Below are 18,403 nucleotides of genomic sequence, written 5' to 3' on the forward strand. Positions count from 1 at the left end.
AAGATGCCAAGAGACCAACCTAGTTTTAAACTGGGAAAAATGTCACTTTATGGTGACTGAAGGAATTGTCCTTGGGCATAAAATTTCAAACAAGGGAATAGAGGTGGATCAAGCTAAAGTTGAAGTAATTGAAAAATTACCACCACCTGCCAATGTTAAGGCAATCAGAAGCTTTCTGGGGCATGCAGGATTCTATAGGAGGTTTATAAAGGATTTTTCAAAAATTGCAAAACCTCTGAGAAATCTGCTAGCTACTGACATGCCATTTGTGTTTGACACAGAGTGTCTACAGGCATTTGAAACTCTGAAAGCTAAGCTGGTCACAGCACCAGTTATTTCTGCACCAGACTGGACATTACCATTCGAACTAATGTGTAATGCCAGTGACCATGCCATTGGTGCAGTATTGGGACAGAGGCATAACAAGCTTCTGCATATTATTTATTATGCTAGCCGTGTTTTAAATGATGCCCAGAAAAATTACACAACCACAGAAAAAGAATTGCTTGCAGTGGTTTATGCCATTGACAAGTTTAGATCATACTTAGTAGGATCAAAAGTGATTGTGTACACCGACATGCTGCTCTTAAATATCTACTCATAAAGTAGGATTCAAAACCCAGGCTCATAAGATGGGTGTTACTTCTGCAAGAGTTTGATATAGAAATAAGAGACAGAAAATGGACAGAGAACCAAGTGGCAGATCATCTGTCCCAGATAGAACCAGTAGAAGGAGCGTCCTTTCCCTCTATTGAGATCTCTGAAACCTTTCCGGATGAGCAATTGTTTGCCATTCAGGAAACACCATGGTTTGTAAACATTGCAAACTATAAAGCTGCAAGATTCATACCCAAAGAGTACAGCAGGCAACAAACAAAAAAATTAATTACTTTTGCAAAGTACTACTTGTGGGATGAAGCATATCTCTTTAAGAGATGTGCAGACGGAATAATCCGTAGGTGTGTGCCTAGAGAAGAAGCACAGAAGATCCTATGGCATTGTCATGGATCACAATATGGAGGACATTTTGGAGGTGAGCGAACAGCCACAAAAGTCCTCCAATGTGGCTTCTACTAGCCTACTCTCTATAAAGACTCCCGAGAGTTTGTGCGTAATTGTGACAGCTGCCAGAGAACTAGTAATCTGCCTCATGGTTACGCCATGCCTCAGCAAGGGATCTTAGAGATTGAGTTGTTTGACGTATGGGGTATTGACTTCATGGGGCCTTTCCCACCATCATACTCAAACACTTATATTCTGGTGGTGGTCGACTATGTATCCAAATGGGTAGAGGCCATTGCAACACCCACTAATGATACTAAGACAGTGATGAAGTTCCTCCAGAAACATATCTTCAGCAGGTTTGGTGTCCCTAGAGCACTAATCAGTGATGGGGGCACTCACTTCTGCAATAAACAGCTTTACTCTGCTATGGTCCGATATGGAATTAGCCACAAAGTAGCAACTCCATATCATCCACAGACAAATGGGCAGGCTGAAGTCTCTAATAGAGAATTAAAAAGAATCCTGGAATGGACTATAAATATCCGTAGAAGGGATTGGGCAAGAAGCTTGGATGAGGCTCTGTGGGCATACAGAACAGCATTCAAGACTCTTATAGGGACCTCTCCATACCAGCTTGTGTATGGTAAGGCCTGTCATTTGCCCGTGGAACTGGAGCATAAGGCCTACTGGACAACCAGATTCCTAAACTTTGATGCCAAATTAGCTGGAGAGAAAAGATTGCTCCAGCTGAATGAGCTAGAGGAATTCCGACTCAATGCTTTCGAAAATGCTAAGATTTACAAAGAGAAAGCAAAAAGGTGGCATGATAAGAAATTGTCATCCAGAGTCTTTGAACCAGGACAAAAGGTTCTGCTGTTTAACTCTAGGCTCAGATTATTCCCCAGGAAACTGAAATCCCGGTAGAGGGGACCATATGTGATTATAAGTGTGTCACCATATGGCTATGTGGAGCTTCAAGACATTGATTCTAATAAGAAGTTCATTGTTAATGGATAGAGAGTCAAGCATTATCTTGAAGGCAATGTTGAGCAAGAATGCTTAAAGCTGAGACTAGATTAAAAGCTCAGTAAGGTCCAGCTAAAGACAATAAAGAAGCGCTTATTGGGAGGCAACCCAATTTTTACTTATCTATGTTAATTTTCTATTTTCCATTTTTATTTTATGTTTTCTTTAGGATGATGATCATGTGGAGTCACAAAAATCAAAGCAAAATAAAAAATAGCATTAAAAATAGCTCACCCTGGAGGAAGAGCTTACTGGCGTTTAACGCCAGAAACAAGCTACAGTCTGGCATTTAACACCAGAAACAAGCACCAACTTGGCGTTAAACGCCAATAAAGGGAGAAAAGCTGGCGTTAAATGCCAGAAACAAGCAGCAACCTGGTGTTTAACGTCAGGATTGCACTCTATGGGCGTTTTTCACGCCTAAATGGAGCAGGGATGATAAGTCCTTGACCCATCAAGATTTGTGGACCCCACAGGATCTCCACCTACCCCACCTCTCTCTCTCTCTTTCTCTCTCTCTCTCTCTCTCTCTCTCCCACCTTTTCATAACACTCTTTCCTAAATACCCTTCACCAATCACTCCCCCTACCCCTATATAAACCCCTCACCACTCCTTCATTTTCACACATTACAACCACTACTTCTACCCCTTGGCCAAACCACATATCTCCCTCTGTCTCCTCCATTTTCTTCTTCTACTACTACTTCTTTCTTCTTTTGCTCGAGACGAGCAAACCTTTTAAGTTTGGTGTGGTAAAAGCATTACTTTTTGTTTTTCCATAACCATTAATGGCACCAAAGGCTGGAGAAACCTCTAGAAAGAGGAAAAGGGAAGACAATTGCTTCCACATCCGAGTCATGGGAGATAGAGAGATTCATCTCACAAGCCCATCACTAAGAAAAGGATGGAGCAAACAAGAGATTCCACTCATGGACCTCAAAAAGAGAGCCCACTCATGGACCTCAACAAGAGCATGAGGAAATTCCTCATCATGAAATCCCTGAGATGCCTCAAGGGATGTACTTTCCTCCACAAAACTATTGGGAGAAAATTAACACCTCCTTAGGAGAATTGAGTTCTAACATGGGACAACTAAGGGTGGAGCACCAAGAGTATTCTATCCTCCTCCATGAAATTAGAGAAGATCAAAGAGCTATGAGGGAGGAGCAATAAAGGCAAGGAAGAGACACTGAGGAGCTAAAGCACTCCATAAGATCTTCAAGAGAAAGAACTAGTCGCCATCACTAAGGTGGACCCGTTCTTTAATTTTTTTGTTCTTTATTTTTTTGTTTTTTTTACTATGCTCTATGTTTATTCGTGTTTGTGTCTTTATTACATGATCATTAGTGTTCAAGTGTCTATGTCTTAAAGCTATGAATGTCCTATGAATCCATCACCTTTCTTAAATGAAACATGCTTTAATTACAAAAGAATAAGAAGTACATGAATTTTGAATTCATCCTTGAGATTAGTTTAATTATTTTGATGTGGTGACAATACTTTCTGCTTTCTGAATGAATTCTTGAACAGTGCATATGTCTTTTGAATTTGTTATTTATGAATGTTAAAATTGTTGGCTCTTGAAAGAATAATGAATAAGGGAAAATGTTATTGATAATCTGAAAAATCATAAAATTGATTCTTGAAGTAAGAAAAAGTAGTGAAAAATAAGGCTTGCAAAAAAAATGGCGAAAAAAAAAAGAGAAAAAAAAAAGAAAAAGCAAGCAGAAAAAGCCAAGAGCTCTTTAAACTAAAAGGCAAGAGCAAAAAGCCAATAACCCTTTAAACCAAAAGGCAAGGGTAAAATAAAAAGGATCCAAGGCTTTGAGCATCAGTGGATAGGAGGGCCCAAAGGAATAAAATCCTGGCCTAAGCGGCTAAACCAAGCTGTCCCTAACCATGTGCTTGTGGCGTGAAGGTATCAAGTGAAAAGCTTGAGTCTGAGCGGTTAAAGTCGTGATCCAAAGCAAAAAAAAGAGTGTGCTTAAGAACTCTGGACACCTCTAATTGGGGATTTTAGCAAAGCTAAGTCACAATCTAAAAAGGTTCACCCAGTTATGTGTTTGTGGCATTTATGTATCCGGTGGTAATACTGGAAAACAAAGTGCTTAGGGCCACGGCCAAGACTCATAAAGTAGCTGTGTTCAAGAATCAACATACTGAACTAGGAGAATCAATAACACTATCTGGATTCTGAGTTCCTATAGATGCCAACCATTCTGAACTTCAAAGGATAAAGTGAGATGCCAAAACTGTTCAGAGGCAAAAAAGTACTAGTCCCGCTCATCTAATTGGAGCTAAGTTTCATTGATATTTTGGAATTTATAGTATGTTCTCTTCTTTTTATCCTATTTGATTTTCAGTTTCTTGGAAACAAGCAACAATTTAAGTTTGGTGTTGTGATGAGCGGATAATTTATACGCTTTTTGGCATTATTTTTAGGTAGTTTTTAGTATGACTTAGTTAGTTTTTACTATTTTTTTATTAGTTTTTATGAAAAATTCACATTTCTAGACTTTACTATGAGTTTGTGTATTTTTCTGAGATTTCAGGTATTTTCTGGCTGAAATTGAGGGACCTGAGCAAAAATCTGATTCAGAGGCTGAAAAATGACTGCAGATGCTGTTGGATTCTAACCTCCCTACACTCGAAGTGGATTTTCTGGAGCTATAGAAACCCAATTGGTGCACTCTCAATTTCGTTGGAAAGTAGACATCTAGGGCTTTCCAGAAATATATAATAGTCCATACTTTTCTCGAGTTTTGATGATGCAAACTGGCGTTCAAATGCCAACTTCCTACCCTATTCTAAAGTTAAACGCCAGAAACAGGTTACAAACCAGAGTTAAACGCCACAAACAGGCTGCAACCTGGCATTTAACTCCAAGAGAAGCCTCTACACATGTAAAGCTCAATGCGCAGCCCAAGCACACACCAAGTGGGCCCCGGAAGTGGATTTCTGCACTATCTACACTTAGTTACTTATTTTCTGTAACCCTAGCTACTAGTTTAGTATAAAAATAACTTTTAGAGACTTACTATGAACCTCATGACATTTTTACACTTTACATTGTATTTTTGACAGAATGAGTCTCTAAACCCCATGGTTGGGGGTGAGGAGCTCTGCTGTGTTTCGATGAATTAATGTAATTACTACTGTTTTTCATTCAATCACGCTTGTTTCTATTCTAAGATATTCACTCGCACTTCACCCTGATGAATGTGATGATCCGTGACACTCATCATCATTCTCACATATGAACGCGTTCCTGACAACCACCTCCGTTCTATCTGCATTAGCTTGAGTGTGTATCTCTTAACCTCCTAGTTCATGATCAGAGTCTTCGTGGTATAGGCTAGAATTATTAGCGGCCATTCCTGAGATCGGAAAGTCTAAACCTTGTCTGTGGTATTCTGAGTAGAATCTGGGAAGGGATGACTGTGACGAGCTTCAAACTCACGAGTGTTGGGCGTAGTGACAGACGCAAAAGAATCAATGAATTCTATTCCAACATGAGTGAGAACCGACAGATGATTAGCCGTGCGGTGACAGCGCATTTGGACCATTTTCATTGAGAGGATGGATGGTAGCCATTGACAACGAAGATCCACCAACATACAGTTTGCCATGGAAGGAGCCTTGCGTGCGTGAAGAAGAAGACAGTAGAAAAGCAGAGATTCAGAAGACAGAGCATCTCCAAAACCTCAATCTGTTCTCCATTACTGCATAACAAGTATTATTTATTTTATGTTAATTACTTTTCATAAACCCAACTATTTTTATTATTAATTTCCTGACTGAGAATTACAAAATAATTATAGCTTGCTTCAAGCTGACAATCTCCGTGGGATCGACCCTTACTCACGTAAGGTATTACTTAGACGACCCAGTGCACTTGCTGGTTAGTGGTACGAGTTGTGAAAAGTGTGATTTACAATTCGTGCACCAGTGCGCGTCACCCACGCGCACGCGTGACACTGCAAAATCGACGCAAATGGGTGTATGGCAGAGAGTTATGATGGAATGGGGCTGGAATGGTGCTAGAAGTACAAACCCCATCACGCGTACGCGTGGGTGACGCATATGCGTCATTTTTCAAAATAAGGCCAACCACGCATGCGTGTCACCCTGAAATTTGGAATGAGCGTATGAAACAGAGAGTTGCGCATATGCGAGGCTGCACTCGCGCCAATGGCACAAATCAGGTCACGCGTCCGCGTCCCTGACGCGTCCACGTCACTTGAAAATAGCCTAACCCACGCGCAGCACGTGTCCGCGTCGCATGCGACACACAGTTTAACTAGATCTGCGCCAGAATTTCTTATCTTTTCTTCCCCAATCCTAGTTATCTTTCTATTATCATTCTTCCTTCTTTCTTCTTCCTTCTTTCTTCTTCCTTTCTTTCTTTTTTCTTCATCTTTTTAACTTCTCATTCTTCTTCACTTTCATTCTGTTTTACTTAATATATTTGCATACTTTCATCCATTGTATTTTAATTTTGTGCATATTTTTATTTTCTTTTCTAAATTTATTATTTTTCCATTGGTGTTAAATTTTCTTATTCAATTGTTACATCTTTTCTTGCTTTCTTTTGGTGCTTCATGACTTGTTTTATTCTGATTGGGTATTATTATTTATAAGTCAATGCTATTCTTTTATGATACTTGCATTCCATTTGCATTGATATGCACTTATACTATCTTGCATCACCCACACCCTCTCCCCCATTGTTGCAATTCTTGCACTATTGATATGCCACTTGCTTCTATTATTTTCTCACTTGCATGTTGTAGCTACCATGTAGTTGGGACCCTCATTATTTGGCATTAACCCAACCATATTTTATTTGATTTTTTATCTTTATTCCTGGGTTACTTTTATTCTTTTTTCTCTTCTTTTAGGATGGCCACCGAGAAGGAAAATGAGAAGCTTTTCAATAGGGGCAACAGACAAGTCCATCTTCACAATCTATGGAGAAAAGCGTCAGTTGGAGCAACCCGTCCACTTGTACATCTTAGCATACACTGAGAAAGGTGCAATCTTTAAGTGTGGGGAGGTCGATACTGATCTCCATGGGTTAGTTATTTTCTTCTCAACACCAATATTTTACTTTATTTGTTAGTTCATTGTTGCATTTGCATGTTTAATTGCATGATTATTTGATTTTTCTTTTTTTGCATTTAGTTACTACTTGGTTGAAGTAATATTTTCTTTTTCAAGATCCTTTTTATGGTATTTCACTAATTTAAATTTAAAATTTTTATTGAACTTGTTTGAAGAAATATTATATTGAAACATGGTTTAGAGCTCGAACACACAAAACCAGTGAGATTTTGTGCCTAATTGATTAGTTGCATCTTATCAACCAATATTTTATTTTTGGTGTGTGTTGTTCTCTCTAAAATTGTGATATTTGTCTTGCTTGATTCTATATTTCCATTGTTTGATGTATGCATGCACTTATATGATTGAGGCATTTGTTTCACTGAGCTTACATATCCATATGGCCTTAACCTTTCATTATCCTTTGCAAACCAATTTGAGCCTATTTTACCCCTTTTATTCTGTACTTTAGCTCATCATTAACTCTAAGCGGAAAATAATAATGTCCTTAATTTGAATCCTTGGTTAGTTTAGACTAGTGAGAGTGCTTATGATTTAAGTGTGGGGAAATTGGGTTTGGAAACATTTGGTTTGAGAATTGAGTATGTTAGAATTTTCTGAAAATGTGAAAGAATGTTGAGAATATGTTCATGCATTTAATACCTTAATCATATGCCTTAAGAAAAGAAAAAAAAGAAAAATTATGAAAAAAAAAGAGAAAAAGAAAAAAAATAAAGGAGAAAAAGAAAAGAAAGAGAGCAAATAATAAAAGGGGACAAAATGCCCCAAAGTAAATGGTGATAGCAAGGCATATGAACTGCACTCGAATCAGGATGCATGAATATGTGGAAAACACGGTTAATGGATAGTTAGGTTTTGTACTTTGATTACATGGATTGTCTTAAGTTAGGTGGGAAAAGTTTAAGTTAATTAAGGATTCAAATTTTAGTCCACTTGACCAAATACAATCCTACCTTGACCCTAACCCCATTACAACCCTTAAAAGACCTCTTGATTTGTGTATTTGTGCATTAAACTTTTGTTGATTGGTAGAAGAAGAGCAAGCCTTAGAAAGCAAGATTAGTAGAGGATTGAGAGAATCGAACCTCAAACACCTGAGCGATTAGAGTGTATACAAAAGAGTGATGGAGCGAGGGTTACTGGTGAAGCCGAATGCGAGAATAAGCATAGTGGAGTGGAATTAGGCCAAGAGGGACATGAGGCGGATAGTGACAATGTTACCAGTGGCGAAGACAGTGATGACCCAACATACTTACCATCTAATAAAGAGAAAAATAGTATAGAAGACATCCACTTCACTGACAGTGATGAGGTCTACGACTATGAAAGTGGATTCGGTGAAGATAATGCTGTGCCGAAGGACTGTAATGCAGAGAAGGGCAAAAAGGTTGTCACAAGTGATTTCGATGATAAGGATGCAGTTGACAGTGATGAATTGGAGCAGGACCATTGATGAGCGAATAATTTATACGCTTTTTGACATTGTTTTTAGTATGTTTTTAGTAGGATCTAGTTACTTTTAGGGATGTTTTCATTAGTTTTTATGTTAAATTCACATTTCTGGACTTTACTATGAGTTTGTGTGTTTTTCTGTGATTTCAGGTATTTTCTGGCTGAAATTGAGGGACTTGAGCAGAAATCAGATTCAGAGGATGAAGAAGGACTGCTGATGCTGTTGGATTCTGACCTCCCTGCACTCAAAGTGGATTTTCTGGAGCTAAAGAACTCAAAATGGCGCGCTTCCAACTGCGTTGGAAAGTAGACTTCCAGGGCTTTCCAGCAATATATAATAGTCCATACTTTGGCCAAGAATAGATGACATAAACTGGCGTTCAACGCCAGCTTTCTACCCAAATCTGGCGTCCAGCGCCAGAAAAGGAGCCAAAACCAGAGTTGAACGCCCAAACTGGCACAAAAGCTGGCGTTCAACTCCAAGAAAGACCTCTAAACGTGCAACACTCAAGCTCAGCCCAAACACACATCAAGTGGGCCCCGGAAGTGGATTTATGCATCAATTACTTACTCATGTAAACCCTAGTAGCTAGTTTATTATAAATAGGACCTTTTACTATTGTATTAGGCATCTTTGAATGCATTGTTCTTAGACCAGAGGGGCTGGCCATCTCGGCCATGCCTGGACCTTCACTTATGTATTTTCATACGGTGGAGTTTCTACACTCCCTAGATTAAGGTGTGGAGCTCTGCTGTTCCTCAAAGATTAATGCAAAGTACTACTGTTTTCTATTCAATTCATCTTATTTCGCTTCTAAGATATCCATTCGCACCCAAGAACGTGATGAAGGTGATGATTATTTGTGACGCTCATCATCATTCTCCCCTATGAACACGTGCCTGACAAACACTTCCGTTCTACATGAAATAAGCTAGAATGAATATCTCTTAGATCTCTTAATCGGAATCTTCGTGGCGTAAGCTAGAATGATGGCGGCATTCAAGAGAATCCGGAAAGTCTAAACCTTGTCTGTGGTATTCCGAGTAGGATTCAATGATTGAATGATTGTGACGAGCTTCAAACTCGCGATTGCTGGGCGTTAGTGACAGACGCAAAAGGAGGGTGAATCCTATTCCAGCATGATCGAGAATCGACAGATGAATAGCCGTGCCGTGACAGGGTGCGTGAGCATATTATTCACTGAGAGGAGGGGATGTAACCACTGACAACGGTGATGCCCTTGCATAAAGCCAGCCATGGAAAGGAGTAAGACTGATTAGATGAAGATAGCAGGAAAGCAGAGATTCAGAGGAACGAAAGCATCTCCATTCGCTTATCTGAAATTCCTACCAATGAATTACATAAGTATTTCTATCCCTATTTTATTATATTAAATTCGAAAACACCATTATCAATTTATATCTGCCTAACTGAGATTTGCAAGGTGACCATAGCTTGCTTCATACCAACAATCTCCGTGGGATTCGACCCTTACTCACGTAAGGTATTACTTGGATGACCCAGTGCACTTGCTGGTTAGTTGTATCGAAGTTGTGAACCATGGTATTGGCACCATGTTCTTGACGCCATTGCCAGGGAGAGAAAGAGCCATGAATTTTACATAATTAAAGTGTAATCACGATTACACGTACCAAGTTGCTCACGTTGCCAGGGATTGTTCGAGCCTGGATATCACAATTTCGTGCACCAAGTTTTTGGCGCCGTTGCCGGGGATTGTTTAAGTTTGGACAACTGACGGTTCATCCTGTTGCTCAGATTAGGTAATTTTCTTTTGTTTTGTTTTCAAAAATTTTTCAAAAATCTTTCAAAAATTTTTCTTTTGTTTTCGAAAAATTTTAGATTCAAAATTTTTAAGAATGAATTCTAGTGTTTCATGAAGCATGTAAAGCCTGGCTGGCTGTAAAGCCATGTCTAAATTTATTTGGACTGAGGCTTGCAATTTGTTATCAAGAGCAATATACTCTGGTGTTAAATGCTGAAGCTTGGCTGGCCATTGGCCATGTCTAGTGTTTTGGACTGGAGCTTTCTTTGAAAGCTTGGCTGGCTAGTGAGCCATGTCTAATTCCTGGACCGAAGCTTTAGACTAAGAATGCAAGATTCCTGGAATTCATATTAAAAATTTTGGAATCCTTATTTTTATTTTTCACAAAAATTTTCGAAAAAAAATCTAAAATACAAAAAAAATTAGAAAATCATAAAAATCAAAAATATTTTTTGTGTTTCTTGTTTGAGTCTTGAATCATGTTATAAGTTTGGTGTCATTTGCATGTGCATCTTGCATTTTTCGAAAATTTCATGCATTCATAGTGTTCTTCATTATCTTCAAGTTGTTCTTGGTAAGTCTTCTTGTTTGATCTTTGTATTTGCATGTTTTGTGTCTTTTCTTGTTTTTCATATGCATTCTTGAATTCTTAGTGTCTAAGCATTAAAGAATTCTAAGTTTGGTGTCTTGCATGTTTTCCTTGCATTAAAAATTTTTCAAAAATATGTTCTTGGTGTTCATCATGATCTTCATAGTGTTCTTGGTGTTCATCTTGACATTCATAGCATTCTTGCATGCATCACATGTTTTGATCTAAAATTCTCATGCATTGCATCATTTTTCTTGTTTTTCCCTTTCATCATAAAAATTCAAAAAATCAAAAAAATATCTTTCCCTTTTTCTCTCATCAAATTCAAAAATTTGGATTGACTTTTTCAAAAATTTTTAAATCAATTTGTTTCTTATGAGTCAAATCAAATTTTCAATTTGAAAATTTTATCTTTTTCAAAAGTCAAATCTTTTTCAAAATTCTTAGTTATTTTCGAAAATTCTAAAAATATTTTTCAAAAATCTTTTTCTTATTTTTATACTAAATTTTCGAAAATAACAATAGCAATTAATGTTTTGATTCAAAAATTTCAAGTTTGTTACTTACTTGTTAAGAAAGGTTCAAACTTTAAGTTCTAGAATCATATCTAGTGATTTCTTATGAATCAAGTCATTAATTGTGATTTTAAAAATTAAATCTTTTTCAAAAACAATTTCAATCATATCTTTTCAAAAATATCTTCTTATCTTTTTCAAAAAATTTTGATTTCAAAATATCTTCTCAAACTTCCTAACTTCTTATCTTTTCAAATTTGTTCCAACTAACTAACTAACTTTTTGTTTGTTTCTTAACTTTTTCAAAACTACCTAACTAACTCTCTCTCTCTCATTTTCGAAAATATCTTTCCCCTTTTTCAAAATTTCTTTTTAATTTATTAATTATTTTAATTTTTAATTTTTAAATCTTAATTTTCGAAAATTACTAACATTTTTCAAAAACTATTTTCAAAAAATCACTAACTCTTTTTCAAAAACTATTTTCGAAAATTCCTTCTCTCTCATCTTATTCTATTTATTTATTCATCTACTAACATCTCATCTCACATCTCTGCCATCCTCACAGTTGTGTTTCTTCCATTACATTACATTCTTTGTCTCCCCCTCTTCTTCTACTCACACAGGGATCCCTATACTGTGGTATAAAGGATCCATATTATTATTATTATTATTTTTCTGTGCCCTCTTCTTTGTCATATGAGCAGGAGCAAGGACAAGAACATTCTTGTTGAAGCAGATCCAGAACTTGAAAGGACTCTGAAGAGAAAATTAAGAGAAGCTAAATTACAACAATCCAGAGATAACCTTTCAGAAATTTTCGAACAGGAAGAGGAGATGGCAGCCGAAAATAATAATAATGTAAGGAAGATGCTTGGTGACTTTACTGCACCTAATTCCAATTTACATGGAAGAAGCATCTCCATTCCTGCCATTGGAGCAAACAACTTTGAGCTGAAACCTCAATTAGTTTCTCTGATGCAGCAGAACTGCAAGTTTCATGGACTTCCATCTGAAGATCCTTTTCAGTTCTTAACTGAATTCTTGCAGATATGTGATACTGTTAAGACTAATGGAGTAGATCCTGAAGTCTACAGGCTCATGCTTTTCCCTTTTGCTGTAAGAGACAAAGCTAGATTATGGTTGGATTCTCAACCCAAAGACAGCCTGAACTCTTGGGATAAGCTGGTCACGGCTTTCTTAGCCAAGTACTTTCCTCCTCAAAAGCTGAGCAAGCTTAGAGCTGATGTTCAAACCTTCAGACAGAAAAAAGGTGAATCCCTCTATGAAGCTTGGGAAAGATACAAACAGTTGACCAAAAAGTGTCCTTCTGACATGCTTTCAGAATGGACCATCCTGGATATATTCTATGATGGTTTATCTGAGCTATCAAAGATGTCACTAGACACCTAAAGAAAACGCCTGCAGAAGCTCAAGAACTCATTGACATGGTTGCAAATAACCAGTTCATGTACACTTCTGAAAGGAATCCTGTGAGCAATGGGACGCCTATGAAGAAGGGAGTTCTTGAAGTTGATACTCTGAATGCCATATTGGCTCAGAATAAAATATTGACTCAGCAAGTCAATATGATTTCTCAGAGTCTGAATGGAATGCAAGCTACATCCAACAGTACTCAAGAGGCATCTTCTGAAGAAGAAGCTTATGATCCTGAGAACCCTGCAATGGCAGAGGTGAATTACTTAGGTGAACCTTATGGAAACACCTATAACTCATCATGGAGAAATCATCCAAATTTCTCATGGAAGGATCAAAAGCCTCAACAAGGCTTTAATAATGGTGGAAGAAACAGGTTTAACAATAATAAACCTTTTCCATCATCCACTCAGCAACAGACAGAGAACTCTGAACAAAATACTTCTAATTTAGCAAACTTAGTCTCTGATCTATCTAAGGCCACTGTAAGTTTCATGAATGAAACAAGGTCTTCCATTAGAAATTTGGAAGCACAAGTGGGCCAGCTGAGTAAAAGGATCACTGAAATCCCTCCCAGTACTCTCCCTAGCAATACAGAAGAGAATCCAAAAGGAGAGTGCAAGGCCATTGACATAAGCAAAATGGCCGAACCCAATGAGGGAGAGGAGGACGTGAATCCCAAGGAGGAAGACCTCCTGGGACGTCCAGTGACCAATAAGGAGCTTCTCTCTGAGGAACCAAAGGAATCTGAGACTCATCTAGAGACCATAGAGATTCCATTGAACCTCCTTATGCCCTTCATGAGCTCTGATGAGTATTCCTCTTCTGAAGAGAATGAGGATGTTACTGAAGAGCAAACTGCCAAGTTTCTTGGTGCAATCATGAAGCTGAATGCCAAATTATTTGGCATTGATACTTGGGAAGTTGAACCTCCCTTGTTCATCAATGAACTAAGTGATCTGGATCAACTGACATTGCCTCAGAAGAGACAGGATCTTGGAAAGTTCATAATACCCTGTACCATAGGCACCATGATCTTTAAGGCTCTATGTGACCTTGGTTCAGGAATAAACCTCATGCCCCTCTCTGTAATAGAGAAACTGGGAATCTATGGGGTGCAAGCTGCTAAAATCTCATTAGAGATGGCAAACAGTTCAAGAAAGCAGGCTTATGGACAAGTAGAGGACGTGTTAGTAAAGGTTGAAGGCCTTTACATCCCTGCTGATTTCATAGTCCTGGATACTGGAAAGGAAGAGGATGAATCCATCATCCTAGGAAGACCTTTCCTGGCCACAGCAAGAGCTGTGATTGATGTTGACAGAGGTGAAATAGTCCTTCAATGGAATGAGAACTCCCTTGTGTTCAAAACTCAAGGATCTCCTTCTACAATCATGGAGAGGAAGCATGAAAAGCTTCTCTCAAAGCAGAGTCAACCCAAGCCCCCACAGTCAAACTCTAAGTTTGGTGTTGGGAGGCCACAGCCAAACTCTAAGTTTGGTGTTGAACTCCCATATCCAAACTCTAAGTTTGGTGTTGGGGAGTCTCAACAAAGCTCTGCACACCTGTGAGGCTCCATGAGAGCCCACTATCAAGCTATTGACATTAAAGAAGCGCTTATTGGGAGGCAACCCAATTTTTATTTATCTAACTATATTTTTCTTAGTTATATGTCTTTATAGGTTTATGATCATGTGAAGTCACAAAATAAATATAAAAATTGAAAACAGAATCAAAAACAGCAGAAGAAAAATCACACCCTGGAGGAGCATCTGTCTGGCGTTCAGCGCTAGAACAGAGCATGGTGCTGGCGCTGAACGCCCAAAATGGGCAGCTTCTGGGCGCTGAACGCCAGAACAGGCATGGTTCTGGCGTTCAACGCCAAAAATGGCACACAAATGGGCGTTGAACGCCCAAAATGGCCACCAACCTGGCGCTGAACGCCCAGAGTTGTGTGCAAAGGCATTTTTACATGCCTAATGGGTACAGGGATGTAAATCCTTGAACACCTCAGGATCTGTGGACCCCACAGGATCCACTCAGGACCTGTGGACCCCACAGGATCCCCACCTACCTCCACTCACTTCTTCTCACCACTCTCTTTCACACAACCCCATAAACACTCTTCCCCAAAAACCCTTCACCAATCACCTCAAACTCTCTTCCCCATCACCTCTTCACCACTCACATCCATCCACTCTTCCCCATAAGCCTACCTCATAAACTCCACCTACCTTCAAAATTTCAAAACCAATTTCCCACCCAAACCCACCCATATGGCCGAAACCGTTCCCCCCACCCCTTCCCTATATAAAGCCCTCCATTCTTCATCAAATTCACACAACACACCCCTCTACACTCCTCTTGGCCGAAACCAATCTCCCTCTCCCTCTCCATATTTCTTCTTCTTCTTCTTCTATTCTTTTGTTTATTGCTCGAGGGCGAGCAATATTCTAAGTTTGGTGCGGTAAAAGCATAAGCTTTTTGATTTTCCATTACCATTGATGGCACCTAAGACCGGAGAATCCTCTAGAAAGGGGAAAGGGAAGACAAGAGCTTCCACATCTGAGTCATGGGAGATGGAAAGGTTCATCTCCAAAGCCCATCAAGACTACTTCTATGATGTTGTGGCCAAGAAGAAGGTGATCCCTGAGGTCCCTTTCAAACTCAAAAGAAATGAGTATCCGGAGATCCGACATGAAATTCAAAGAAGAGGTTGGGAAGTTCTAACAAATCCCATCCAACAAGTCGGCATCCTAATGGTTCAAGAGTTCTATGCTAATGCATGGATCACCAAGAACCATGATCAAAGTAAGAACCCGGATCCAAAGAACTATGTTACAATGGTTTGGGGAAAATACTTGGATTTTAGTCCGGAAAATGTGAGGTTGGCGTTTAACTTGCCCATGATGCAAGGAGATGAACGCCCCTACACTAGAAGGGTCAACTTTGATCAAAGGTTGGACCAAGTCCTTATGGACATATGTGTAGAAGGAGCTCAATGGAAGATTATACCTCAAGAACTCTACAAGGTGGCTAACAAGTCTTCCACTATGGCAAGGTTAGCCTTTCCTCACCTCATTTGCCACCTATGCAATTCAGCTGGAATTGACATAGAGGGAGATATCCTCATTAAAGAGGACAAGCCCATCACTAAGAAGAAGATGGAGCAAGCAAGAGAGCCCAGTCATGGAGCTCAAGAGGCACAAGAAGCTCATTTCCATGAGATCCCTGAGATGCCTCAAATGCACTTTCCTCCACAAAATTATTGGGAGCAAATCAACACCTCCCTAGGAGAATTGAGTTCCAATATGGGACAACTAAGGGTGGAACATCAAGAGCACTCCATCATGCTTCATGAAATAAGAGAAGATCAAAAAGCAATGAGGGAGGAGCAACAAAGACAAGGAAGAGACATAGAAGAGCTCAAGGACATCATTGGTTCCTCAAGAAGGAAACGCCACCATCACTAAGGTGGATTCATTCCTTGTTCTTCTTTCTTCTGTTTTTCGTTTTCTATGTTATGTGCCTATCTATGTTTGTGTCTTCATTACATGATCATTAGTAGTAGTAACTATGTCTTAAAGTTATAGATATCCTATGAATCCATCACCTCTCTTAAATAAAAAAATGTTTTAATTCAAAAGAACAAGAAGTACATGAGTTTCGAATTTATCCTTGAACTTAGCTTAATTATATTGATGTGGTGACAATGCTTCTTGTTTTCTGAATGTATGCTTGAACAGTGCATATGTCTTTTGAAGTTATTGTTTAAGAATGTTAAATATGTTGGTTCTTGAAAGAATGATGACTAGGAGACATGTTATTTGATAATCTGAAAAATCATAAAAATGATTCTTGAAGCAAGAAAAAGCAGCAAAGAATAAAGCTTGCAGAAAAAAAAATAGGCGAAAAAAAATAATAGAAAGAAAAGCAAGCAGAAAAAGCCAAAAGCTCTTAAAACCAAGAGGCAAGAGCAAAAAGCCAATAACCCTTGAAACCAAAAGGCAAGGGCAATAAAAAGGATCCCAAGGCTTTGAGCATCAGTGGATAGGAGGGCCTAAAAGGAATAAAATCCTGGTCTAAGCGGCTAAACCAAGCTGTCCCTAACCATGTGCTTGTGGCGTGTAGGTGTCAAGTGAAAACTTGAGACTGAGCGGTTAAAGTCAAGGTCCAAAGCAAAAAAAGAGTGTGCTTAAGAACCCTGGACACCTCTAATTGGGGACTTTAGCAAAGCTGAGTCACAATCTGAAAAGGTTCACCCAATTATGTGTCTGTGGCATTTATGTATCCGGTGGTAATACTGGAAAACAAAGTGCTTAGGGCCACGGCCAAGACTCATAAAGAAGCTGTGTTCAAGAATCATCATACTGAACTAAGAGAATCAATAACACTATCTGAACTCTGAGTTCCTATAGATGCCAATCATTCTGAACCTCAATGGATAAAATGAGATGCCAAAACTATTCAAGAGGCAAAAAGCTATAAGTCCCGCTCATTTGATTAAAGCTATGTTTCATTGATAGTTTGGAATTTATAGTATATTCTCTTCTTTTTATCCTATTTGATTTTCAGTTGCTTGGGGACAAGCAACAATTTAAGTTTGGTGTTGTGATGAGCGGATAATTTATACGCTTTTTGACATTGTTTTTAGTATGTTTTTAGTAGGATCCAGTTACTTTTAGGGATGTTTTCATTAGTTTTTATGTTAAATTCACATTTCTGGACTTTACTATGAGTTTGTGTGTTTTTCTGTGATTTCAGGTATTTTCTGGCTGAAATTAAGGGACTTGAGCAGAAATCAGATTCAGAGGTTGAAGAAGGACTGCTGATGCTGTTGGATTCTGACCTCCCTGCACTCAAAGTGGATTTTCTGGTGCTAAAGAACTCAAAATGGCGCGCTTCCAACTGCGTTGGAAAGTAGACTTCCAGGGCTTTCCAGCAATATATAATAGTCCATACTTTGGCCAAGAATAGACGACGTAAACTGGCGTTCAACGCCAGCTTTCTACCCAAATCTGGCGTCCAGCGCCAGAAAAGGAGCCAAAACCAGAGTTGAACGCCCAAACTAGCACAAAAGCTGGCGTTCAACTCCAAGAAAGACCTCTACACGTGCAACACTCAAGCTCAGCCCAAACACACATCAAGTGGGCTCCGGAAGTGGATTTATGCATCAATTACTTACTCATGTAAACCCTAGTAGCTAGTTTATTATAAATAGGACCTTTTACTATTGTATTAGGCATCTTTGAACGCATTGTTCTTAGACCAGAGGGGCTGGCCATCTCGGCCATGTCTGGACCTTCACTTATGTATTTTCATACGGTAGAGTTTCTACACTCCCTAGATTAAGGTGTGGAGCTCTGCTGTTCCTCAAAGATTAATGCAAAGTACTACTGTTTTCTATTCAATTCATCTTATTTCGCTTCTAAGATATCCATTCGCACCCAAGAACGTGATGAAGGTGATGATT

At 38.8% G+C, this 18,403-nt stretch overlaps 1 non-coding gene across 1 annotated transcript; it reads right to left on the reverse strand.

The window, feature by feature from the left end:
• Positions 1 to 12,729: 12,729 nt before the first annotated feature.
• LOC148567204 (small nucleolar RNA R71) lies at positions 12,730 to 12,837 on the reverse strand. The gene has a single exon (XR_015882051.1). It is a non-coding gene; the product is annotated as a small nucleolar RNA R71 (small nucleolar RNA).
• Positions 12,838 to 18,403: the final 5,566 nt, after the last annotated feature.

Source organism: Arachis ipaensis, chromosome B4 (assembly GCF_059453495.1).
Source record: "Arachis ipaensis isolate K30076 ecotype BB chromosome B4, ASM5945349v1, whole genome shotgun sequence".
Taxonomy (NCBI): Eukaryota; Viridiplantae; Streptophyta; class Magnoliopsida; order Fabales; family Fabaceae; genus Arachis; species Arachis ipaensis.